Raw genomic sequence first — 27,394 nt, forward strand, 5'->3', positions numbered from 1 at the left:
GCAAGCTAATATGGACAGCACTTATTCGATCTCTCGGATCTGTCAAGCATAGTTTATAAGCGAAACTTTGTCTTCCGTCAATACATAGTTCCGTCCATTAAAAGTATTAAACATTTAAATTTATATCTGAACCATATTGGAGCGGTTTTAAGTACCTCCATCGTGTAACTAGTTAAATAACCAGCCCGTGAGTCACTAGTAAAAAGGAATACTCGTCTATTTTTCACGGTTTGGTTAATTTATTGCTGCGAAGCGATTTACACCCACGCACATTTTCACATAATTTCTTCACACTCACGCTCGCATATACAAATGTCACACTTATTGTCAATGCTGAAATTACATTCCATTGGAGATTTGTCGGTTGACAATAACTGTCGGTGGCACGTTGTACGCTGACGGCAACCCAGCACATACATAAGTGTACATATCTAATACTAATATTCACTCACACATTCTCATTATGCGATCACACACACATATAGGCATGTGTTATTAAAGTTCATTTGGTTAGCTTGGTGCTCGACCGGTGGCCGCACACTTCACTTGGTGGACACAGTGTCAACGCAAATATGTCAAGCGCTTTGACATGTGGCTGACAGGTGTGTAAGCTTGCGTTCGCATGTGGGCATGTGGATAGGCGTTGCAAGTGTATTAGTTTACGTCACGCTGTTGTACGAATTGTCAGGCGGTTAGGAAGTGCATAATCAACTATTTCGTGTGATTAGTGTCTGTGGTTGGAAGCGTCAAGGTGCTGGTAATCTGGGCGCGCATCCAATGCATATCTGGTCGGAATAACGGTTTGTTGTCAGGTTTATTAATTGGGTTTTTGGCGTGATGTGTGCGTGGTCAGCGAGCCTTCGACAGAGCTATTGACATTCACTTTCATTTCTCTTTTGTGATACTTTAGAGATCTGTATATTAGGATCCTCAGAGGCCATTAGTATATTCTACGCATGAATCAGTTGCGAAGTTTCTGCTATCTTCTCAAGGAAAATTCCCCATTTAGATACGCATTTCAGTGGGAACAGTTGCATGTCGAAAAGAAAATAACTAAAAACTAGTAATAATAACCAAGAACTTAACGCTTATCAACAAGTTGAAAAAAATTAGGCTTGCAAGTTTCCATACATGAGAATAAATTGACTAGTTACTTCACAACTATTTTTTATTCTCGCGGCATAGCAATGCATATTGAAGAGCAGTAGAAATATAGGTCCATCAGTATGGAGCCAGGCAGAACCTATGGCTGGATATCGCCTCAGTTTATTTTTTGGATTTCACTATCTTATCAGCATCCCCCATTAGTGTACAAGGTGTGGCACTCGAAGGCACCGATTAAAAACGCCATTCATTCGGTTTGGAAAATTATTTTTATTTATTTTAAAGTAGAAAATGTGTGAAAATAATCATAAATTCAGGACCAATTCACTCTTGCTCGATATGACTACCTTTTGCTTTAACTATGGCCTTGAGACGGTCAAAAAACGAATCGCAAGCTGCCCGAATGTGACTTGCCGGTATTTTGGCCCACTCACGGACAATGGCTTTCTTCAGCATCTCGATACTGGTGTATTTTTTACTTCGGACCTTGCTCTCCAAAATGGTCCAGAGAGAATAATCCATTGGATTCGCATCTGGTGAATTCGGGAGCCATTGTGTGGTCGTAAGAAAGTTCGGAACGTTGTTTTTCAGCCATTCTTGGTTCACTCGCGCTTTGTGAGACGAAGCTGAGTCTTGTTGAAACGTCCATGGTTTGCGACCGAAACGGCTTCAAAGGAGCCTCCAGAACACTTTCCCGATAATATGTCGCATTTACTTTGACGCCAGGCTCAAAGAAAACAATTGAAGAGCACCCATCTGCGGTGGCAGCGGCCCAAACCATTATGTGTGGCGGGTGCTGCCTCCTGGTGGCCAACCGATGACTTAGATTCTCGTATGAATGGTCGGTTAAGTAAATCCTATCATTTTGAGAGTTTACGAATTGCTCAATTGGAAAAATTTTTTCGTCAGAAAACACAATGTTCAGAATTTTACCGCTTTCGGCCAAGCGAAGCAACTGCTGCGGTCGGATATTTTCAGCTCTTTAGCCATTTGATAGGCACTTCGTCGTGGATTTCGCTCAAGTCGCTTCTTCACTTTCCGAACCATCTCACGTGACGTTGCAGTCTTTTGATGACTACCTCCATGGCGTTTTGCGATGCTACCAGTATCATTGTAACGAGTGATGGTGCGATAAACAAAAACTTTATTCACATTAAGGTGTTTGAGCTCACGAACAATTGCTGGCTGTGATGCTGCATACAAGATTATAGAACTTATTACTTTTGCGATTAGAGCTTCCCGGCTGGAGCGCACGCAGCCCCTATTGGCCATCATTCTTGAAAGAGCATAATACTATATACGTATTCTGAATGCTTTACCCGAAGTATACGCCACGTGTTCTTTAAATTTTAATTTGGACTTCAATATTACTCTCAGATACTTCAGTTGCGGTTGTGAAATAATGTCGCATGCTTCTATGATGAGTGATACCCTTTCTTCCGCCTTCCTTGTGCTTATGAACAAGACTTCCGTTTTCTGCTTAGACAACTCTAAACTCTTCGTGTAAACCATTGACGAAGACCATTTATGCTGTCATTGCATTTGAGCCGGAGGTCTTCCAGATATTTTGCCGCCACTACGAGGTCACATACAATTGTCTTAACGTTATTTGTTTGATGTATTCTTAACACTCCGGAGTACATCAAGTTTCACAGCAGAGGGCCTAGGACCGAGCCTTGCGGTACTCCACTTGTAGCTTTGTCCATGTCGCATAACAATCTCCTATTTTCGAAATAGCTCATTATAATATTTCTGAGATACTGTATAGAGCTTTGATTATATTTGCCCACTTTGGGGAGTTGGACGCATTCTTCACATCCAGGGTAATTAGCGCGTAATATTTTTTTATGCCACCGCCGGCTCTTTGGATCGCTAACTCTAAACGGTGTCTTACTATGGTTTCGTACACTTTACCAATCGGGTCGTGCACAAAGGTTGATAAGATAAAGGTTTTTTAGGTGGATTTTTTGGTTTTGGAAGTAGCATCAAACGATGTACCTTCCACAGATCGGGTACACCTCTTCTATTAAACACGCGTTGTACATTTTGACGAACGGAATGAGACTTAGAGTCATTGCTTCTTTTAGCTCTATTTGGCTTACCACCAATACCAGGCACATTGGTGTTTTTGATTTTATTCGCAATTGTCTATATATGTATATGTAGTAGGCCGGGTTGATTTGTGGGGAGGCAAAAAAATCGCCCATTGCTCTATGAAAATCATATTCTAAGGATCAAAATAAGAAACTTTGCCAAAGGAACCATACCTCTGAAACGAATTCTGATGTCCCCCATTTTGGGTCGAACTTTTGGGTAGGGGCAAATTTTGAAATAGAATTGAAATTACCATTTCATTCTTATTACCTCTGAAAGTGAGGAGAACTAAAGCAATAACCACTATGGTATTTCAAAAAAAATAATTAGTGAAGTGACCATTCCAAATCAAAAAGTTTACAATGAATCCACCATCCTCTACACCGCGAGATGAAGCAACTACATCAACAACTATCGAAAACCCAATGAGTCATATACCCAAGCATAATATTACTGTTTTTGGCGTGTCTACTGATTTGACTGATCTTAATTTACCAACCCATCTGGGTATCTTGAGTTATTATTTTTACTTAAGCGAACGTGCTAAAGCAGAACAAAAAAGTTTTCTCATAAATCATTCACTATTCAAGTACAAGATAAGTTGATTGGAATTTGGGAAAAACTTGGTATGGAAATAATGCTGAAAAAAGTGTATGTAATAAATTGAATAAATTGCTTGACAAGTATCAAGAGCAATTCAAGAGAATAAACAACACCCAACAATTTACAGCTTATGTAAAATCTCTGGAAACAATTTTTTACATTAAAACATGTAAATGCGATTTGAAGGCAGCTCCATGTACATGCGGCTGGGTTCCCGAACGCCTCAAAGAGTTCATGCACGATCAACATAATCAGAGAAGACTAACAATGAATGCATTTATGATGGAAACTGAAGAGCAAGGAGCAACGTCTATGTCATCAATGCCAACATACCAAGATCCCGATGATTCAACATACGCACCGCCACCGGTTCAAGAAGATATGGATAGAAGCACAAGTTCACAATACACAGAGAGATACGATTGTTTTAACTTTGCCTTGGTATGTGACAGATTTGGTGTGCCTGACAGAGTAGCATCAGCATTGGGAACCGTCTTTTGCAAGATTTTAAAATTAAAGATAAGCATGGGAAACCTCTCATCATGGATAGATCGAAAGTTCGCAGAGAAAAAGAGAAATGCAGACAAGAAGTGCTTCGCAAACGGTTAGATGATACCAATTTCTTAGCGTTTTCATTCGATGGCAGAAAAGATGATACTTTAACGATAGATAAAATTGATGAGAAGTATCATACTAGGGTGGTAAGAGAACCTCATATTGTTATTTTAAGAGAACCCAATTCTTGATTGATTGGTTACGTAAGACTGAAACATGAAACCGCTGAATACAAAACAACCAAATTAAATGGTTTTTTCAACGATAAAAATATATCACTGGATACATTAATTGGAATATGCACTGACGGTGAGCCAACAAACACTGGCCCACACTTTGGAATTATACGACGATTTGAATTGCGGTTAAAAAGACTATGGCATTGGTTTGTTTGCCTTCTACACTTCAACGAACTTCCGTTTCGGCATTTGTTTGAAGCTTTGGATAAATCAACCAGCTCTGGACCAAGATCGGCAACCGGAAAACTGAGCCGTCTAACCGAAACTTGAAACTCTTCCGGTAAGTTATTGCTATCACTTATTTATTATAATTGTCAACCATTTTTAATTATTTTATTATATAAATTTATATATTATTTTATTATATATTATATATTTTTAGGTGGTGGACGGCTTCCAGAAAATTGGGTTGCAAAATATGCCCCCTGTTCCAGAAAAAAAAAATTTTCCACCGATTCGAAGTACTTATACGACATGGCCCATGCAATTTCTAGCGGCGTGGTTCATCAAACCAGGGAAAATTGTACATTCTCGGTGGCTCACCAATTCCGCTAGATTATTGCGATTATATGTGACAACGGAAAATCCAGATGCAATTTAAGAATTCTGGTTGAATTTATAATTAAATGTTATGTGCCAATGTACTTCAATATCAAGTATTACAGCTCTGTCGTGTACGGCAGTGCATTATTTTTCAAGTTCATTGGTTGGTCACGATTTCTAGAACCTCGTTAACGCAAAATTGTCAATCAAGTAATTAAAGATAATTCATGTTATGCGCATTCGGAAAATTTCTTGTCATCAATGTTGTTTGATGATAGGAAAGAAAAGCGCGACTGTGCCATCAAGAAAATTCTACCTTATCGAACCGATGTTGACGAGCCAATGGAACTTAGAGTTTATTGAAAACCAGATATAAACTTTCATTGCACAAGTTATACGGAAATGATCAATTTGAATGATATAAATATCGTATTTGAACCACCATTCACGCGAAGCATTCCGTACGATACATTGAAAGAATATTTAAATCAAGATGATCCACCGTTTAATGATCCAAAAATTCCATCACACATACAAGGAACTGAACGACATGTTCAATTGCTAGCGTTTCCAAACGGGTTATACCGGAAAATGTAGAGGCTGTTATGGCAACGAAATTAGAGAGCCGTGCGAAATTGCCCAGACTTGAAAGTAAAAAAGACTTCAACAATAATTTTTTTTAGTTTCTTTTCTATAACTCACTTAAATTAATTTTTTTATTTACATATGTTCTGACTAAATAAATTTCTTAAGAGAAAGATAGATATTATTATAAATAAATAAATAAAAATGAAGAAAAGACATAGCCATTTAGCTGATTTTGTCATATAAAGGCCAAAAATGGTGATTTTTTGAAATGATTGTATGGGGAACCCCCCAGGGGAGTTCCAAGGGGTATGCCACTTGCATGGGTGGATCGGCCGTCCAAAATTAGTGGAGCTGAGTGGCAGAGCTTCTTCAGCGTGGCGATTTCTTTGTTCCACCAGTATACAGGCTTTCGCTTGACAATGTGTCTTGTTCTACGCATAGTTGCGTTACATGCTGCAACTAGTTCTTAATGAGGGTAACCATAGCTTGATTACTAGGAGGTTTGTCACTGTCACTTCTCGGAGACATTTGTACAAGTTTTTTCGGAGATTGAGCAGTCTCTCTCTTTTCTAGAGTAAATTTCTGGCATAGTTTTTCAGACTCAAAAGTTAGTGGGGGTTTTTCAAATAAATGGAGGTATTTATGGTTAATAGATTATGTTGTAGGAAAAATCCAACAAAAGTTTTGACAGATTAATTGATAATGCGCCAAAGGTTTTACAGATTTGAAGTCGTGTGGAGTAATTTTCTACTTTTTGCGCATGAGAAATAGACTTGGGTGTTGCAGTATGGAACGTACTATGTTATTAAAACGGAAGCAAAGTGTTTCGGTTTCGCGAATAACGATTACAAATGTTTGGGTTTTAGAGAGAGGAATGCTTTTTGGAGATGTTTACAGAAATCATTTGAATTAGAGTGGAGACGAAATAGAGTCTTAGGCCAGACCAGATGTCTTTTATAATAATAAAAAAATTAAAAAAATGTAGTGGACTTAAACCGATTGGGGAAGGAAGATAACATCATAAAAATGGAAAAAAAATAGTTAACGTGCGATCTGTGGTCGGTAAGAAGGGGATGAAATTGATGAATTCTTAAGGGTTAAAAACGGTTTTTGTCAATTTACCGCGAAACTACATGTCTTTTGGAACAAAATTATATGGCAAAGATGTAGGTAAGAAAAGATCTAAAACTTGTATGATTTTTCACAATTTTCACATAATTTCGAAATTTATGTGAAAATTTTAAATGATCAAGATTTTTGATTTTATTTTTATCTTTTGCAAAAAATTTTTCTTTCACGAAATTCGGGGCGAATTAACTGTTTTATACCCCAAGCATGCTGTATTTGTTTTTAAAATTATAAATATTTTTTTCACTTCTTTTGACCTAATAATGAAGAAATACTGATTTGCAATCGAAAAAATCTCATGTCAAAAAAAAAACTGTTTTTTTTTATTTTTACGGTTTTATATTCGATAAAATTCTTGTTGGAATAAAAAATATATTTTTTAAGTGCGAAAATTATTATTAAACTGAAATATTGCACCAGCTTTCGTCATTTAAATGTGAACTTTAAAATTTTTTGTACCCATTCATTTGCGTGAAAATATATTTCCGTCGAAGTTTTGCGAGTACTCACAAACAATAATCATCTTTAGACACACATCTGCACATACACATTGAAGCTAACGCATAGATATGCAAATTTCGCAAATATACTTCATATGCAAATCAACTCATTTAAAAGTTATTGTAATTTACAGAAAGTACGTGCTCACCACACGCCTACCTCCGCCCCACAGAAAGCAGCAGCGCTCACAGCTTACGAGTCCCACACACGCAGCACGTGTTTCTAATATCGTAATTTTGTCACTTAATTAACCGAAAATGTTGTTACGAATTTTCTGACACACGCATACACATGCAACTGTGTGTGTGTGTAAGCGACGAAACCACCAAATGACAGTCAAATTATATGCGAAATGAATGAGATATTCCAATCTTGGCTGTGGCATCTAGAGCCTGCACTCCCCCACCAAGCGCCTAACCTCATATGCCACCATCGCAACCACGAATTTGCATATCCTGAGCAAGCGAATACAATACAGACATTTGCATTCAAAGCGTGTGTGTGTTTGTGTGTGTAATATGTAAGTATCGGGTGATTTTTTAAGAGCTTGATAACTTTTTAAAAAAAAAAACGCTTAAAATTTGCAAAATCTCATCGGCTCTTTATTTGAAACGTTAGATTGGTTCATGACATTTACTTTTTGAAGATAATTTCATTTAAATGTTGACCGCGGCTGCGTCTTAGGTGGTCCATTCGGAAAGTCCAATTTTGGGCAACTTTTTCGAGCATTTCGGCCGGAATAGCCCGAATTTCTTCGGAAATGTTGTCTTCCAAAGCAATAGTTGCTGGCATTTCTGTAGACTTTAGACTTGACGTAGCCCCACAAAAAATAGTCTAAAGGCGTTAAATCGCATGATCTTGGTGGCCAACTGCCCATGCATCCCGAAAAATGCACTGTTTGGTGTGGTTTGTACGCTGGTGGAATCATTGGACCGTATTTTTTCAAAGATGCTGTTGGACGCAACGTTACGGTGAATGGCGATCGCTATCGTTCGATGCTAACAAACTTTTTGTTGCCAAAAATGGAAGAACTGAACTTGGTTGACATGTGGTTTCAACAAGATGGCGCTACATGCCACACAGCTCGCGATTTATGGCATTTTGAGGGAAAACTTCGTAACAATTCATCTCAAGAAATGGACCCGTAAGTTGGCCACCAAGATCATGCATTTAACGCCTTTAGACTATTTTTGTGTGTGTCTAAAGTCTACAGAAATAAGCCAGCATATTCCAGCTTTGGAAGACAACATTTCCGAAGCATTCCGGCCGAAATGCTCGAAAAAGTTGTGTTTTCCGAATGGACCACCTAAGAAAGGCTTTTGAAATTATCTTCAAAAAGTAAATGTCATGAACCAATCTAACGTTTCAAATAAAGAACCGATGAGATTTTGCAAATTTTATGCGTTTTTTTTTTAAAAAAAGTTATCAAGCTCTTAAAAAATCACCCGATATGAGCATAGCTGTGTGTTTGTCTAGGGCTTTTTCGTTAAAATCTGGTAATTTTCAATGGTAAAATGGCAAAAGTGAGGAGTAACATACATTTAGGCGCCGCACCAATACCGCTTACATAGTTCATTAGGCTTAATACTGAGTTAGATTGCTTGAAATCCAACAACAATGGCAAATTCAGCAATTTATTGTCATTTTGTACAACCATTCAAGCAGTGAATGGCGTCTGAAGTGTATGGAGCTATACTTTTTGAAAAGGTGGAAGGCCTGAGTTTGTGGCAGTCGAAATGTTGACTTGCTATTGTGCAATATTAAAGGATTTTTTGTTGATGAACAATAATATTCTGATGCATACTTACAGCAAACAGTTGTAGTGATAGCTCTAGCTCTTAATCACTTACGCCCAACATTTTTATAACAATTAAATTTGAAGTGATTGAGAAGGCTTTGAAGCGTATTTGCAGTTTAGAAGTGATTGAGTATTTATTTATTTTTTGTTTTCAACTTCAATACCATACTTAAGTAGTAAAGGCTTAGCCCATAATGCAAGCCGCTCAAACACATAACGCTGCATATTTTTAGGTATCAACCGCGATCTACAGTAGTGGCTGTGATGCCAAATATGTATTTTTACGATTATTACGGTGAGTGAAATTATTCAGCAAAGAAGTTCCATTCAATTTTGTGTGCGGAATCGAATTTCTAGTGCAGAAACGTTCAAAATGTTGGAAAAGCCGATCGGTGATAATTGTTTATCGCGGCCGAATGTTTTTGATTCGAACAAATTATTCAAAGAAGGTCGAGAAGGCGTTGGCGATGAACCGCGTCTAGCACTGTGATCAACATCAACTGATAATCTACACGTCAATAAAATAAAGAAATTGGTGCTTGATAATCGACGACTAGCAGTCAGATATCTTACTCACATCGTTGGAATATCGGAAGAAACAGCGAAAAACCATTTGGGCCTAAGAAAAGTTAAAGCACAATTCGTTCCAAAATCATAAAGTTTTTTCGAAAAGCAGCATCGCGTTAACGGCCATTAAACAATACTTTGCGACTACCAGGATATCATGAAACGTATTATTTCTGGTGATGAGTCTCGGATCTATGCTTACGACCCGGAAACAGACGATCAAATATCGTAGCAAAGGTGAGCCGAAGACAGAAAAACCACATCAAAGCAGGTCAAAAATTAAGATTATATTAACAGTTTTCTTCGATAATCGAGGGGTAGTGGACTCCGAATTCCTTCCAACCAGTTAAACTGTCAACAAAGAATACTATTTAAGTGTTATGCGTCGTTTGCGCGAAGCTATTCGTAAATAGGGGCCGGAATTATGGGTCGACAACTCTTGCGTTGATTCTTCGTGAGTTTTTCTCTAAACTTTCAAGCAATATCGTACTGTAACCACTCCATTGATTTAGCTCCGTGTGACTCCTGGCCATTTAGTAAACTGTAATGAAAAGATGTGGGTTTTCAGGAAAATATGGGCAGTGTCAAACACGTCGTCTTATTTCCGGCTCCTATAAAGCCTTCTCATATCACCTCGGGTGCAAAATTTATTGTCTCTGGCGTATGTAGCCTTTTACAGGACCCTTATATGGGAAGTAGACTAGGTTATCATCCGATGTCATCCATTTTTTCAGTATCAGTAGGAGTACTCAGGTTACTTGCAGAAATTTGATTAAAATAGATTGAATCGTTTAGGAGATATGCATATTAAACCTTTTAGAAGGCGGATCATGCTCACTTTTAAGAAATGTTTGTCCCACGGATGCAACTTTCTATTGCAATTTCCTGTGCCGAATTACAGTTTTATATCTTTATGTAGGGCTTAGTTATGATAATTTTATTACGCCCATCTACAAAATCGTATTTTCTTTTTTCCAAGGAACGATGCGACGTAGACGGGATGCTGCTCTCTAAAAGTCACATCCCTTAGCAACTGGTTGGCACCGTTGAACTCTTTCGTGTCGTCTTCACCGCCGCGGCCAGCCTGGGAAAATTTTCATTCTAGGCATTGTGCATACTGAAGCTGAGTTTATTATCAGAAGTGAGGCAACCAAATGCGAGCACGATATCTCCTTGTGAAATCCTTTTCGGTTATCTTCAATTGGAGGCCAAGCAAGGCGTCGTTAATATTAGTGGCATTACCCGTTAAGAAATCCAATTAGACCTAGAGCGTGGATGACCCAGTAGTGCCTAAGTGTTTTTAACGAGTCAAACATCGCATCAGTACCCGACGGATAGTCGAATTCGTTGCTTAAAAATAGATTCGATATTCTAACATCAATCCCCAAAATGTGAAATGTGGCCATATCGGCGGTTCCGCTTGAGGTACCGACAATACAAGTCTCTCGTTATTCCCATCCTATTAAGCCGCTAATGGACGATGAGAAAGTACTTGCAGCATTCGAGAGATCTGTTCCGCAAATGAATATCGAAGAAGATAGAACAACGGACCGTATAAGCTCTACGGCGGCATGCATATAATTAAACGTATAAAAAATCCAACGAATGCGCTAGTTATGCCGCGTTGTTCGCATTTAAGATGGTGCTCCAGTGAAAAGCTCCTTCGATTCGAGATCTAATGGTGGACAACGGAACCAAGAGCGGCCACTCAATCAAAGGGATGGACCAAGTGCAAGGCGACTTGTCTGCACCTGTTATGTACAATTGACGTGACCAAGCAATGGATAGAGGCAACTGGAGCAGTTTTGTGTTCTCGGCCCAGACCATTCAACCCACGGTTGTAATGCCAAAAAGCAGAAGAATAACCTCAAAATGAACTGAACACACTACTTTTAAATTTACAACAAATATATTGTTAAAAGTTCTTTCTTTCTCTCTTGCACTTCCCTTCCCGCTTTCTGCCATTCACTCAAGTAGAAAAAATCGAAATAATAAACAACAAATTTTTCGTCGATTTTAATGCAAAAACAAACAGATTTTCGACTCACTAATCCAGCACGACCAGTCGCAAAATGCCATAACAGCTTCGGCGCCCAACCACAACAAATCGCTTAGCAGCATAACGGTATTTTGCAATGCTGCGCTAGCTTAGATATCATCAGTATGCATAAGACCAAGGAGCTACGAAGTAGACGACCGCAACAATGTCACGTGATGAGCTCAAGAAGCTCGCATGAATACGACAATACATGCGCTTGTGTATGAGTGTGTTGTCTATGTTTGTATTCGTGTATATTTTCGAAAGCATTGCCAAACGAATTGGATGTTATTTGCTTAGTTAAGTGTTGGTGAATGAGAATTTATTAATATATGCATATATTGGTAACTGTGTGCGTGTGTGTGTATGCAAGTTATTTCGAAGGACGACAATTGAAGTTGGCTTTAGCGCTTACGCAATTTCCATCTTGTTTTACTTTGGGATTATTTGTGATTTATGCGGTATTCGAGATGACATGCAGATTTTTTGCTATGAGTAAGCTTACAAAAATCTTCAGAGAACAGACGGGTGAGTGGGGACACTTGATACGAAGTGTTTGTGGTTGACGAAGTGGAAAGCGAAGTAGAATGAGGAATGATAATGTGAATTTGTTTTGGAAGAGGAGTTAAGGTTGTAGAAAATGTGATAATTTTGCAAGGTTGCCAAAGGAGAAGGATAGTGGAGTTCATGTTCTAAAGTAAGGACTTTTTTAAGACAGAAGTTTCATGTAATGTCCCTAAAAATTCTCGATTCATTAGATTATTTCCGACATAAATTTATTTAACAATAATCGTTTGAGCCTCAATTTGAATTTTTCCAAAAGTCTTAAAGCACATGTTCCTTGCTCCCGTCTGAAAAGTATGCATATCATCTGAATATAAGAATAATGTCCAACAATGTTTGGGTTTCCACGCAAGATTTCTCGAGAGTTGTAAAATTATCGATATTGATGTTGATGCTGCATATTATCTTAGTATTTTCTTCTTCCACCTACTATGTATATCTAAGTGAGGTCTAGAATGGATGATGAAGACACTAACCGCTAAGAGTTCGTAAAAAAAGTAATACTTGTTACCCATACTCTTAACCCATTCTTGGACTTGGACTAGGAACGAGTGGGTATTCCACTGGCCTCTTACTTTGCACCACAGGTTCTGTGGACCTCGCATGAGCTCACCCTACTTGCGCAGTGTGGTGCGTAAGCGGTTCAATGAGTTACCAAACGTCAGAGAAGTTCACTTCGCCTTAATTAAAGGAGTTCTAACTGGAACCTGTCCTATTGGTTTGATTGTCAAAGCTGCATACATATATAAAGATGAGGCGAGGAAACATCTAGGCACTTTTTTCCACTGTTCAGCTTTCTATATGCCTCATATTGGTAGTCATACCTTCCATGAATCAGACGAACTAGCTGAAATTTATTTAGCTGCTTTTTAAAAATTTGCGGCAGGCTCAAAGTACGACTATGTTTTTTGATCCATACTTAGGAGTTCTGAACATCGGGGAAATAATTCGTGACTTCACTACTACGATTGGTTCACAATTATGACTACCTAATCTAGGATGGAGGATGGGGTGATGTGTAGAAGTTCACGCAAGTGAGGAAAGTTCTCTGAGCGCCATTAGCTTGAGTGTGGCCAGAAACGATTCTTTTACACATGGCTCAGCAACTGGCGACTTCTTAGACCAAGTATCCTCTGGGTAGCCAAAAAACACAATTTTGAAGAGGAGCTGAAGCGAAAAGACGAAACATTTGCTCCACAGGGTTGTGCGCAAGGTTTGGGACCAGCCACGTAAACTAACACACCCAATGAAAATATCAAAATAGCCTGCTATTGCAAGTCCGGCTATAACCGCGTAAGCTGTGTCTACGCCCATGAAAAAGAAGAGCCTAAGGATTGTTCTTTCTTGTTGTTTATGTTCTACATTTTTGGAGTTCAGATAACCAAGTATTTAATAAAATTTGTTCGACATATCAGTTGCTTCTTCAAAAACCGCCTTAAAATTATTGGAGGGTTCTTTTGAAAGTTTTTATACATCTTTTGTCAAAAATTCTAGTTTTCATTAATTGCGGCCTTAAGCTTTAGGAGCTAAATCATAAATATTTTCATTTGCTGTCCGTAGTGCCGACAAGTTTTATACACTTTTCCTCTCAGGTATTTTGGATACCGCGATCTTTCTTGTTTCACGGCAATATTTGTTTTATTTATTCCATTTTCAAAAAGTTTTCATTGTTGAAATATGTCTCGATACTCTCCCGATCGTTCGCAGTAGTCCTTATTAGCACAAGATATTCTTCATTATACAGTATCTAATATGGGGTTAGTATTCACCAAGTTATTTTTTTCATTTGCAATCGAAGAGCTCATTTCAACGAAATCTTATATAAGAGTATGTCGGAGCGATAGCTCTGACAACGGACAAACGGACTAACTTAGCTCGTCCTGCATTAAGACTATTGTGTACACATACATATATATACTGATGGTCTGAATCAAAGGACAATTTTCGAGCGTCAACTTCCTGCCTTCAAATGAAGTCGTGAAGACAATTGTACCATAAATGAGCCAATATAGCCAGCAGTCAATGTGTGGACGAAAATAATAGCAATTTGTATGAGTGTGTATATCGCAGTTTAATTAAATAAGTGTCTAGGTAGAATTGTATTTGTAAGAATGTGTGTGTGCCTTGGGAACCGTCTTCAACTAAATGACAGATCCACGAGCTCATATATTAACCTTGAGAACGGTGACTTTGCTGTGTTAAAAGTGCTTCGCCAGAGCTACGCAGAGATTTCTCGTGGTAGCTCGTATATATCTACTTATATCTCTAAATATATATGTGTAAGTGGGAGTATATATACAGTTATGTGCGCAGAATATATGAATTCATTACTTGTCTACGCTTCACAGCTATTTATTTGTACACAAAACCAACCAACCGCATTGCGCAAGGAATTAAAAGATTTCTCTAGTTGAAAGGGACATAAACACGGATTTACTATTAAAGAAAATTAAATAAATTTGAAACGGAAATATCGCAATTCTTCGCTTCTTTCTAGTTTCATTAGTTCATTTGCAGGGTTGCCTCACAGCAAAACTTTGTTGTATGAGTTTGTGCGTGTGTACATATGTAGGTATATATGTATATATTTATGTAGGAAGCTGAGCTTCCTGCTAGCGGGCGGACGCCAGCACTTTGTGCGTTTCAATGGCAGTGACAGTGAAAAGAGAACGGCAGTGAATGAAGTAGACACAGCAACTGTAAATAATAATGGAAATTTGTTAGGCAGAAAGTCTGTGAGAAACGGATATATGCACTGATCCATGATGGTGTAGATAGGTAATAAAACTTTTAAGATATATGTATATGTAAGATATAAACAAAAACAAGAAAAAACGTTAACTTCCGCTGCACCGAAGCTAATATACCCTTCACAGATTACATTGGTGCCTTAGAAAATAATGTATACCAAATTTCGTAAATATATCTTGTCAAATGCAAAAGTTTTCCATACCAGCATTTGATTCCGATCATTCAGTTTGTATGGCAGCTATATGTTATAGTGGTCCGATATCGGCCGTTCCGACAAATGAGCAGTTTCTTGAAGAGAAAATGACGTTTGCAAAATTTCAAAAGGATATCTTAAAAACTGAGGGACTAGTTCGTATATATACCGACAGACGGACGGACAGACGGACAGACGGACAGACAGACAGACGGACATAGCTAAATCGAATCAGCTCAACATACTGATCATTTATATATATACTTTATAGGGTCTCCGACGCTTCCTTCTGGGTGTTACAAACTTCGTGACAAACTTAATATACCCTGTTCAGGGTATAAAATGTTAACTTCGGCTACACAGTAGCACTTTTAATAGCGTAAAGGGCATAAACATTTATTTATCATGATTTTTATCAGTCAGTTTGTATGTCAGCTATATGCTATCTTGGTCCGATCTGAACGATATCTTTGAGGATTGCAGTGTTGCCTCTAACAATAATCCATGCCAAATTTCGGAACGATGCCTTGTCAAGCAAAAAAGTTTTTCCTTCAAGGATTTGAGTTCTAACGGTAAGTTTGAGTAGCAGCTACTTGATATAGTTGTCCGATTTAGGCCGTTCGGTCAAGTCAGTAGAATAGAACGTACGTAAAATTGCAGGTATATAAGGTTAGGTTAGTGACTGATCAAAGATCACACGTGGTCTCGTATATGTAGTCCTTTGTGAAGCCATAGAGAAGAAGAACTCCGTTTTTCGAAGTTATAAATTATCAAAACGCTTAGTAGCCAATACAAATTTGCATAGGCGTTTAATTTCAAGTCCCGCAAGTTCGGTGGGATGTCTGAAGGTATGCGCTTCCAAGTGTTTAAGTCTAGACCTCTCAAACGCGGGATAGTCCAGAAGGAAGTGTTAAGTTGTTTCCACCTCATCTTCTTCCATACAGCTTTTGCAAATGGTGTCTGGTAAAATTTCCAACCTTACACCCTGAATGCCAATAACGAAATGGCCTTTTAAAAGTCCCACAATTAGGTAGAGGCAAGCCTTACTGAGGGCAAAGAGATCACTAGATCTCTTGCGATAAATTTTGCGAAAAAGGCTTTTGCGACAGCGCATATACCGACGGCGGTTCAGCGTTGATCAAGCTTCCGCAACGCTCAGCTCTCTGGCAATAGACACAAGAGGATGCGGGAGCACCCTAGAATCGCTCCTATTTTACCGATAGGCCTTTCCTTGTAAGCTTATCAGCTTTACAATTTCCTGAGATTCCGCTATAACCCATACCAGTCTTATCACAAAGACACTCGATGCTATCTATAACGAGGTTAGGCACTCTTTGACCAACTCTGAACGCACTGTAAATGAGTTCAAGGCTAGTAAGTATCACTGCTCTGCTATCTGAGTGAATGGTCATTTTTCTGAAGGAGGCCGAACTCCGGAGCAGTTCTTCCCTTCCCTTCTCCAACCTTTCTCCCAAGCTTTGACTCATCCATAAAGAAACTCATTGCCCTTCTTCCCCAAGGACTTCTTCCCACCCACAGCTCCCTCATCGGTATATGGGCAGAGAAGAAGCCGCTAGACTTCAGTTTGGCGACTTCATGATCTAAGTGATCCGGTATGAAGTCAAATTGTGCAAAATGCAGGTAAATATCCCGAAAACTGAGGGGCCAGTTCGTGTTTATACGACAGGTGGACTTGGCTTAATCGGCGCTGCTAGTCACGCTGATCACTTATAAATATACTTTACGTTCTATATACTTTTTTTCTGTGTTTTACAAACATCATGGTAAACTATCCCATTAGTCCTCGTTCAAGTTTTCAAAATTGTAGCAAGAAATTATAGCTTCACTGATTAAATTCCGTGAACTTGGGTAGTATCTAGGAAGAAGCACATTTTTTACTACGATTATTGTTGCAGATTTTTTTATCAAATAGTTGAAACTGTTCTATTGGGGGGCGTATCGAGTTGAGTCCTCCTTGTGAACGCTTTTATTTAGCGCGTTACATGGATTTGATTATTCTTAGTCTGTCTGGGAACAAGTGAAGTGCAGACTATGCTTCGGCTTCGTTAAACTCTCCTTCAAAGTTCTCACTTAAGATTCTTCAGAGCAAGCTAGGAACAACAGAGAGTGTTGTTCTCCGAAACAGTGCTTTCTATGCAAATGTGATATTCTTGCTCCGTTGGAATGCCTAACTGTTCAGTTACTTCAAGTCTTTCCTAAAATAGGCAAAATAATCCCAAGACTTTCAAAAAGGTTTTTAATATTATACTTATCGCAGCGCTTCTCAAATTTGTACTTGGATAGGGAGTTCACAAACTCACTGATTTGTCAAACTAACCTCAAATAAATCTGTGTTTCGTTCTAACTAAACTAAAGACTATGAATGGGGTGGAATTAGAATTAGTGATGAGGAGCATTATATAATAATAGAAAGTGCAATAAATGAATATGAAGGATGGAGCCTAGTGTACAAGTTGACGCAAGTAAGGAAAGTTTTCTGAACGCCATTCAATTTTGAGTGGCCAGAAACGATTATTTTACACATGGCTCAAGCAGGTCACGACTTTCGGCCATAGACGAAGGATCCTCTCGGTAGCCAAAAAGCAACCGTTTGAAGGCGAGCTAAAGTGAGATGGTGAATAATCCCTCCCCAGAGTTGTGCGCTGGGCTTGGGACGAGCCACCTAAAAAAACACGCCTAATGAAAAGATTTAAATGGTTTTGTAACCTTTATTTGGGTCTTCATCTGGAAGACATTAATAACTTTATTAGGCTGATGCTTACTTCGAAGAAGCATACGAGTAGATACATTTCAGGTTGATCCTGAAAACTTCAAAGAGGTGACAAGTTCTGACTACTTCACTCATTGCCTATAGCCATTGACATTTATTCTATCCCTCTTCGCACATTTTCGTATGTGGCAACGCCTAATACCATATTTAGCCTTAAAGATTGTGAAATAAATTATTTATATTGCTTTGAACAAAATTAATTGGATTTATTTATTTGCAGTGATATTTATATTATTATTTCCAACAAAGTTTTGAATGAGGATGAGGGCATGAACACAAATGTATGTATGGCATTGTAACAATGAAAGCTCCTTGTGAAATTTGGTGGGCGTTAAGATTTTCTTTCTGACTATTTCGAGCTTCCACGCAAATGTTTGTATCTTTATATATACGTCAGTGTGGTATTTGGTATTGAGGATGTTGGGAGAGAATATGTTCGGCAATGAAAGCAATAAACTTTCGCATGTGTGAAAGTTATTTGGAGCTTATAAAGCCATTATTTAATTGCGTCAACAACTTTTAAGTGTCAATTTGGTTTTTGGTAGTTTTTACTTTTGGAAATGCAAATAATAGAAATGTTATACAATAGTACATATGTACATAATACGTTTATATTTATGTATATACAAAGTGTTTATAGAACTGTATAAGTATATACATACATATGTATGTGTTTGTATTCAAACAGTGTGTATGATATACTCAGAAGAATTAGTATTTGCTTAAATGCCAAAAGTGACATTTTTACTTTTAAAATATTTACATATTAATAATGGTATTATCGAATTAGAGTTGCCAATTACACAACAAATACAATGAATACACATTAAATTTTTATCAACATTAAAATTGTATAAGACACTGTCATCTGAATGACAACGTATTTATAATAGTCTAAATTAGTAAAATACCCTGGAAGGGTTGCCATATTACCATGTTTTCTAATAGCCAAAATTAAAAATGTATTTTAGTTATTTAATAAACATAATCCATACAGCTTTTGAAAAATACTAATTTGTATTAGGGTTGCCAACTTTCCACAACTATTATTTTTGCCAGATGTAAATTAAAACGAAGAATGTTTTGTAGTCGAGAACTACACCAAAGTGTTTAGATAATAATTTGCACAAGAATATATTTACGTAAAGAGTTGCCACCTTCTTAAAAAATAAAGCCAATACTCGATTGAATGAATTTGAATTTAGAGCACTTTTGTAATAGAGGTTAAAATTGCTATATACTTAAAGGATATGCATTACAACCTTAATAAAAATAAGTGACTCAATAAAGACAAGTAGACAAATTATGTAATGCAAATAACTAGATGTGTTGAAATTTTTTTTTGTAAAAATATAATGTGATAATAATTGCCTGATAGGGTTACCATATACTTAACAAATTTTCTTAAAATTTTAGTTTTACTTTTGATGACATTTTAGTTTGACCAAAGCTTTCATGGCATAGTTATTTGGTGCTTACTTTGTTCTTGAATATAATACATATTAAACTTTAATAATAATGCCCTTCACAAATAAAAAAGATTTCTTACAAGAGCTTAATTTTCATCGGTTACTTTGAATGGCAGCTACATATGTGTTATAGTGGCAAGTAGGTAGGTAGGACCGCTGCCCGCATGAGCTTAATTAGTGCCGAATGCGCCATTCTGATGCTCTATAGTGGGGCCTTATACTTTTGCTATCTCGTTTCATCGTTTCGTTCAAATCATTTGGTATTCCCAATGGAACTACTTATGTCCGTTATGCGTTTTGTGGACTACCATTCAAAGTTTGGTACTTGATGTGTTCCTAGTATTGTGTATCGGGTTCGTGAAAGAGCTGGGAGTTCACAGAGAAAGTAGCAAACCGTTTCCTTATTCCCTTCCATTTGCAGGATCGAGAAGAACCTCTTCGAACCGTTCGATACAAAACGGAATTTCATACAAAGCAACACCCTATCATGTGACTTCTTCAATCTACTGCTGGAGAAAATAATTAGAGCTGCAGAGCTTAAACAAGCAGGTACAATACATTGGCCACAACATCCGCGTCGTTAGTTCTGCTTTCTCCCAACTGCATAAAGCAATACCGAAATTCTAAGCAAATGAACGTCTTCATACAAGTAGTGAACGAGGGCAAGACGAAATATCTCCTTTTCTCAAACAAACAGTCTTCGCACTCGCGACTTAACTCCCACGTTACTGTTGACAGTCATAACTTCGAAATTGTAGATAATCTCATCTATTTTTGAACCAGTATTAACACCAACAACAACGTCAGCCCCGAAATCCAGCACAAAGTAACTCTTGCCAACAAGTGTTACTTCGGACTGAGTAGCCAATTCAGAAGTAAAGTCTTCTCTCGACGAACAAATACCAAAGTTATAAGTCACTCTTCATCCCTGTCTTGCTATATGGTCCAGCGATATTGACGACGACAACGTCTGATGAGTTGGCGTTACGAGTTTTCGAGAGGTGGTTCTGCGAAAGATTTATGGTCTTTTGCGCATTGGCAATGGCGAATGCCACAGTCGATGGAACGATGAGCTGTATAAGATATACGACGACATTGACATAGTTCAGTGAATTAAAAGACAGAGGCTACGCTGGCTAGGTCATGTTGTCCGAATGGATGTAAGCACTTCAGCTCTGAGAGTATTTGACCCAATACCCGCCGGAGGAAGCAGAAGAAGAGGAAGATATCCACACCGTTGGAGATGAGGCGGAGAAGGACCTGGCTGCCGTGCCGTTGTAAACTCGGCTATAATCGTCAAAGTGTTATCAACACCAATAAAGAAGAAGAAGTTGGACCACAATTGAGCTAAGCGCATCATATATTGCTTTAAATGTTAATCAAATATTATCAACGGAATTAAGAATATTCTTAATTTAAACTCGTGGCGTCGTATTGCCGAATAATTTATTCAATAAGTGATTCACTAAAAAGCTTTTAAAAACAAGCGAAAACTTTAATTGCGCTTTTGAAATAAGTAGAGAAAAGCTCTAAAATAAAATGCGGCAAAATAAACTGGCATATAAGAACAACATCATTGGGGAACGTTGTAATTACGATATATGTATAGTATATGTGTGTCTCATCGAAAGCAAACGAAAATAGGGTTTGGGTGATAAAGACAGCTAAAAGAGCTGAAACTTTTGAAAACTTATGTACTTATACAAGCTCATGTCAAAGTGTTCGTCAAGCATGCCGGCATACATACTATACTTATATATAGATCTTTGTGTATATGTGACTACACCCCTAACTTCGAATCTTCTCATAAGTGAGCACTCAGATTGCAAGTGCAAGCTGGCAGCCAGCGAAGTCTCGGGTTTCGTCAGAAAATATGCAAACACAAGCGAGTTCATGAAAATGGAGGGGCCTAAAGTGGAAGGAAAATTCAAGCAACGCCAAAAACTGAAAGCAAAACTTAAACCCGTTCGAAATTGTGGCGTTTGGAGGTCGAGAAGGGCTTCCGCGTTGTTCTCGCTTGTATTGGGGTAGCAAAATATATAAGAGTTGCTGTTGTTGCTGGCTAAGATGATGCAGATGATGAGGTAACTGATGCTGATAGTGATGGCGTGAAAGTACTGAATGGTAATGGCATACTGCTGATGATGAGCACACGCTGATGGACATTGCGTTGTATCGTGGTGAACCCATATTGTTTTGGTCGAAATACGAGCGTGTTGTTGTGTTGTTTTGGGTACACAAACACACTGCTGATGAAGTTGTAAAAACATTTTAATTTATGCTGAACTTTGGCATTGAAGTTTCGGTCTTTGAAAGTATGCTTTAAAGGGCTGCTTGATGAGGGAGTGTTGCGAACTCCTTAAATATGTTTTAAATTAAGATGTGCATTGTATTAGCGCATATTTTATGACTCTGATTAAGTGGGAATTAAGTTTCGGGGGCTTAAACTATTGCTACGAGTAATACCACCGGCGAAAGGGTGGCATTTTGAAACTAGATATTTATGAACTAGTATTCTGGATACTGAAGTTGTCTTCAAAAAATATTATTAATTAAAATAGGAGGTTCAATATTATATTCATTAAAAATAATAATTATCGTGAAGTTGCCAAAAATCGTGATGACATAGTTGCAACAACCAAATTTGATAACAATTACCTTTTCCATTGTTCTGCGGAAAAAAATTGCGAGTTCCCGTCCTTTCCTTTCAACTTCGACTCTACGGTGTGGTTGTTGTTTGTATATGTCGCAATGTAGTTAACGAATTTATGCAAGGCACTTAAGTGGTTTGATGAAGTGCACGCAGTTTTTCAGCATACACGATTGTATATGTATTTATAAGGCATGTAAGTTTTGCATAAATAACAGCATACTTTCCGGCGTTTACCATGTAAAAAGGACAGTTTGCAAATACACATCAATTTACTTGTGTTTCGAAATCTTCATGTTATATAAGCAACTTGTATGTATACATATTGCAATTATCAAGCGATTCATACGCACATTTCATACATATACATATGTATGTATGCATACATTCTCATATGTAGCATGTATGAGCACTTATGGGACTCTATGATGGCTGGCAATTTGCTTATATGGTTTTTGCTCACTATCAAGTCATCAACGCTTTCACTGCTTAAGTCGCATCGTAACTTCTTTGAAAGCAGCCGCTCGTTCTACTCTTTCATCGCTTGCGAGTGTTGTTGTGCTACAAAGTTGCTAGTGCAACGCAATGTAATAGTTTACAAACTCATGTTAGCATTTTCATGTGAGATCGTAACGTTATACTTATGTATGTATGTGTGTGTGGACTTTTGTATAAAATGTTGATTTTGGAAACTGTGTTGCGTGACGAAAATTTTCTAATGAATTTATTTGTCTCACTTTCCATAGTTATTGAAGTTAGGTGAGAACAGTTAAGTGAAGTTGTTAAAAGAGCTTTCAAATTTCTACAAAGCGCGTGTTATATGTGGGTTGTGGGGAGATTCTCCACAGCAAATTATTACTCAAGAGAGTGTTGGTTGTAAGAGGATGTTTGATGACTAGTTAATAGTTCAGATTGTAAGATTTAGCTTCTTAAAGGATCATCACTGTTGTGATATAAATACGAAGTGATCTCATCTTTTCTCATCTCATCTCATCTCATCTCATCTGATCTGATCTGATCTGATCTCATCTCATCTCTTTTCATATCATCTCATCTCATCTCATCTGATCTGATCTGATCTGATCTGATCTGATCTGATCTGATCTGATCATCTCATCTCATCTCATCTCATCTCATCTCATCTTCATCTCATCTTATCTCATTTCATTTCATCATCATCGCATCGCATTTCATCTATCTCATCTCATCTCATCTCATCTCATCTCATCTCATCTCATCTCATCTCATCTCATCTCATCTCATCTCATCTCATCTCATCTCATCTCATCTCATCTCATCTCATCTCATCTTATCTCATCTCATCTCTCATCTCATCTCATCTTTTCTCATCTCATCTCATCTTATCTCATCATCTCATCTCATCTTATCTCATTTCATTTCATCTTATCGCATCTCATCTCAAACCTCGAACGGATCGGAGAGGTCCTTCCTCATCCTGACGGAGCTTTTGGTGTTACTCAACGTCAGTTTACACAGCCGTATTAGTTTTGCGGGGATACCAAATTCAGACATCGCGGCATAAAAGCACCTCCTTTTCATGCTGTCGAAAGCAGCTTTGAAATCGACGAAGAGGTGGTGTGTGTCGATTTGGTGCATGGTGAATATCTGGTCGGTTGTTGACTTTCCAAGCCTGAAGCCACACTGATAAGGTCCAATCAGTTTGTTGACGGTGGGCTTTAATCTTTCACACAATACGCTCGATAGAACCTTATATGCGATGTAGGAGGCTAATCCCACGGTAGTTAGCGCAGATTGTGGGGTCTCCTTTTTTTATGGATTGAGCATAGCACAGTTAAATTCCAATTGTTGGGCATGCTTTCGTCCGACCATATTTTACAAAGAAGCTGATGCATTCCTTATCAGTTCTTCGCCGCCGTGTTTGAATAGCTCGGCCGGTAGTCCGTCGGCCCCTGCCGCTTTGTTGTTCTTGAGACGGGTAATTGCTATTCGAACTTCTTCATGGTGTTGTGCCTTCTCCTGTTGTGCGTTCACTGCCATTCAGCAGGCTGGAGAAGTGTTCCCTCCATAATTTAAGTATGCTCTGGGCATCGGTCACTAGATCACCTTTGGGGGTTCTACAAGAGTATGCTCCGGTCTTGAAACCTTCTGTAAGCTGCCGCATTTTTTCGTAGAAATTTCGAGCATTACCCCTGTCGGCCAGCTTATCAAGCTCTTCGTACTCACGCATTTCAGCCTCTTTCTTTTTCTGTCTACAAATGCGTCTCGCTTCCCTTTTCAACTCTCGGTATCTATCCCATCCCGGCAGCCTGGTTTCTCTCCGCTGCGACACGGCACTCCTCGTCGTACCAGCTATTCTTTTGCACTTTCCGAAAACCAATGGTTTCGGTTGCAGCTGTACGTAAGGAATTTGAAATGCCGTCCCAGAGTTCCCTTATACCGAGTTGTTGACGAGTGCTCTCAGAGAGCAGGAGTGCAAGCCGAGTAGAAAATCCTTCGGCTGTCTGTTGTGATTTCAGCTTCTCGACGTCGAACCTTCCTTGTGTTTGTTGACGTGCGTTTTTTGATGCACAGAGGCGGGTGCGAATCTTGGCTGCAACAAAATAGTGGTCCGAGTCGATGTTAGGACCTCGGAGCGCATGCACATCTAAAACACTGGAGACGTGTCTTCCGTCTATCACAACATGATCGATCTGGTTGGTAGTTTTTCGATCCGGAGACAGCCAGGTAGCTTGATGAATCTTTTTATGCTGGAATCTAGTACTACAGATAACCATATTTCGGGCCCCGGCGAAGTCAATCAGCCTCAACCCATTTGGGGATGTTTCGTCGTGGAGGCTGAATTTACCGACCGATACCTTCTTTGCCCACCTTGGTGTTAAAGTCGCCAAGCACGATTTTGACATCGTGGAGGGGGCAGCTCTCATAAGCGCGCTCCAAGCGCGTAGAAGGCATCTTTGGTCACGTCCTTCTCTTCCGTCGGGGCGTGGGCGCAAATCAGCGATATGTTGAAGAACCTCGCTTTGATGCGGATTGTGGCTAGACGTTCATTCATCGGAGTGAATGATAATACTCGGGGACGGAGTCTCTCTCTCACCACGAATCCAACACCAAACTTGCGCTCCTTTATATGGCCGTCTCTGTCCTTGTCCCGTCCATCGCATTTCTTGGACGGCGGTGATGTCAGCCTTAATTTTCAACCAGCTGGGCAGCGGCACTCTCCCAAAGGGGGACCGGACATTCCAGGTGCATGCCCTCAAATCGTAGTCCTTATTTCGTTTGCCATGGTCGTCATCAAAAGGGGGGTCTCTCATCCGAGGCTTGTTGCTTCCTTTCATTGGGTGTTTTTTTACGTGGCGGATCCCAAACCCAGCGCACAACCCTATGTAGGGGAGCCCATTATTACATTCGATATTATACTCTATGCCACTTGTTCAAATGTTCGATGTTTGGAATAACCGTTAGCTCTTTTAGCGATTTTAATCAATCTTGATCTCGGCGACATTTTTTTTTCAAATTTACGGCGTTGGAACATGGAACCAAGGCAACTTTTATTGTTTTTGGCCAAGAAATCATCGTCATAATCAACTTTGATTCATTTATTTTAAAAACATTTTTCAATAATATACGACCGAATAGAAAATTTAGCAGCCGTAGCTGAGAGTGAACACGAAGAGCGTGGAGAGTCGATTCGGCGCCGTTGGCAGCAACTCGGACTGACGTATGGAACGACTTGACGCATTTTAAGTCGAGATCTTAAATTGAAGGAGTGCAAAATACCGCTTGTGCAAGAATTGAAGACGCTCGACCTTTCAAGTGATATCGATATAACAACAGTGGAATAATCGGTCCATATTTCAACAAAAATGATGTCGATGAGAACGAACCGTTCAAATTTACACCAGTCACTTATCGCGTCATGATAACTCGACTATTTGATGCCTGAAATTGGAGCTTATTTTTGATAATTTCCGCACGCCGATCGATTTTCAAATTTACACCAGTCACTTACTCATGCTTAAACTCAAGCCTTTGGACAAAATTTCCATCCCAACATTATCATCCGATTTTCTGTAGTTTTAGTGCAAGTTTCATCAAAGTTTGTCTTACATGCATTTCCTTATTGTTATGTGTGTCAACTGAATTGAGTTCCTATTGAACTAAATCTCAAAACCCATTATATTATCGGCACTTTATGCACATATTAACAGCGTATAATCCAAGTAAGCGCTCATGTAAATTTAAATAGAATGAAATTAATAGGTTAGTACGAAATTTAATATGCAACATGCCACTATGACACCATGCCACGTGCATATATTTATGTGCATTTTCCTTACCATGTTAACGTAATTGCATAACATCTGGCAGCACTTGCATTGTGTTGCCATTAAACAGCCTGACTGGTGCAGCAGCTGCAGCCTAATGCATCTCAGTGATAATTATAAGGAACTTTCTTGGTTCTATATGTGCATTTATATATGTATATATGAATGTGTATGTATATATGTATGTATGTATGTATATATGTATTTGTATTCTTATGTTAGTCACTTGCCAAAATCCATTCAAATTAATTGAGTAGTGAGCGCAGTTGCCGTTAGAATGCTGAAATTCTCGGCATATCCCAGTTGAATGTATGAAATTGCTCCATTTCGACTGAACTATCGTGGAGGTAGGGTATATACATATGTATGTACGTATGTGTGCACATATATGAATGTAAATTTTCTCATTACTCGTTAATAAGTGAACAACACCGTAATTTATAATTAAATGAACAAAATTTCAATTTTCATGCGGATATGGGCCAAATTTATATGGATTATATATATACGACCAAATAAATATGTGTATGCAAATATATACGTATGATTATTGAATTTCCGGCAAACAGTATATATATTATAGTATATTATATTATTGTAATATCGTATGTAATATATTATACACATGATATACAAACAATTGTGAGCAAAAATGGTAAGACTTGTTCATAATTTTAAAATTCTTTATTTATTTTTCAAAATCTATGTTGTCTCCTTAAAAATATCCTCTTGGCATCAAAATACTTTTGCCAACATTTCTTTCAATCCTCGAAACAGTTGTTAGAGCCCATTTCCGGAGTAGTCTTCAATGCTCTTAGCGATTCGCTTTAATGTCTTGAATTTATTCAACACGGTTTCCCCAAAGCGGTCGCTTGGGTTTGCTGAATAGCCAAAAGTCAGACGAAGCTTAA

General features: G+C 38.4%; 1 pseudogene; it reads left to right on the top strand.

Annotated features, from left to right (window-relative positions):
- The first annotated feature begins 4,012 nt into the window (after nucleotides 1-4,012).
- Nucleotides 4,013-27,394, top strand: LOC126755839 (uncharacterized; annotated as a pseudogene).

The sequence above is a fragment of the Bactrocera neohumeralis genome, chromosome 4 (genome assembly GCF_024586455.1).
Source record: "Bactrocera neohumeralis isolate Rockhampton chromosome 4, APGP_CSIRO_Bneo_wtdbg2-racon-allhic-juicebox.fasta_v2, whole genome shotgun sequence".
Lineage (NCBI taxonomy): Eukaryota > Metazoa > Arthropoda > Insecta > Diptera > Tephritidae > Bactrocera > Bactrocera neohumeralis.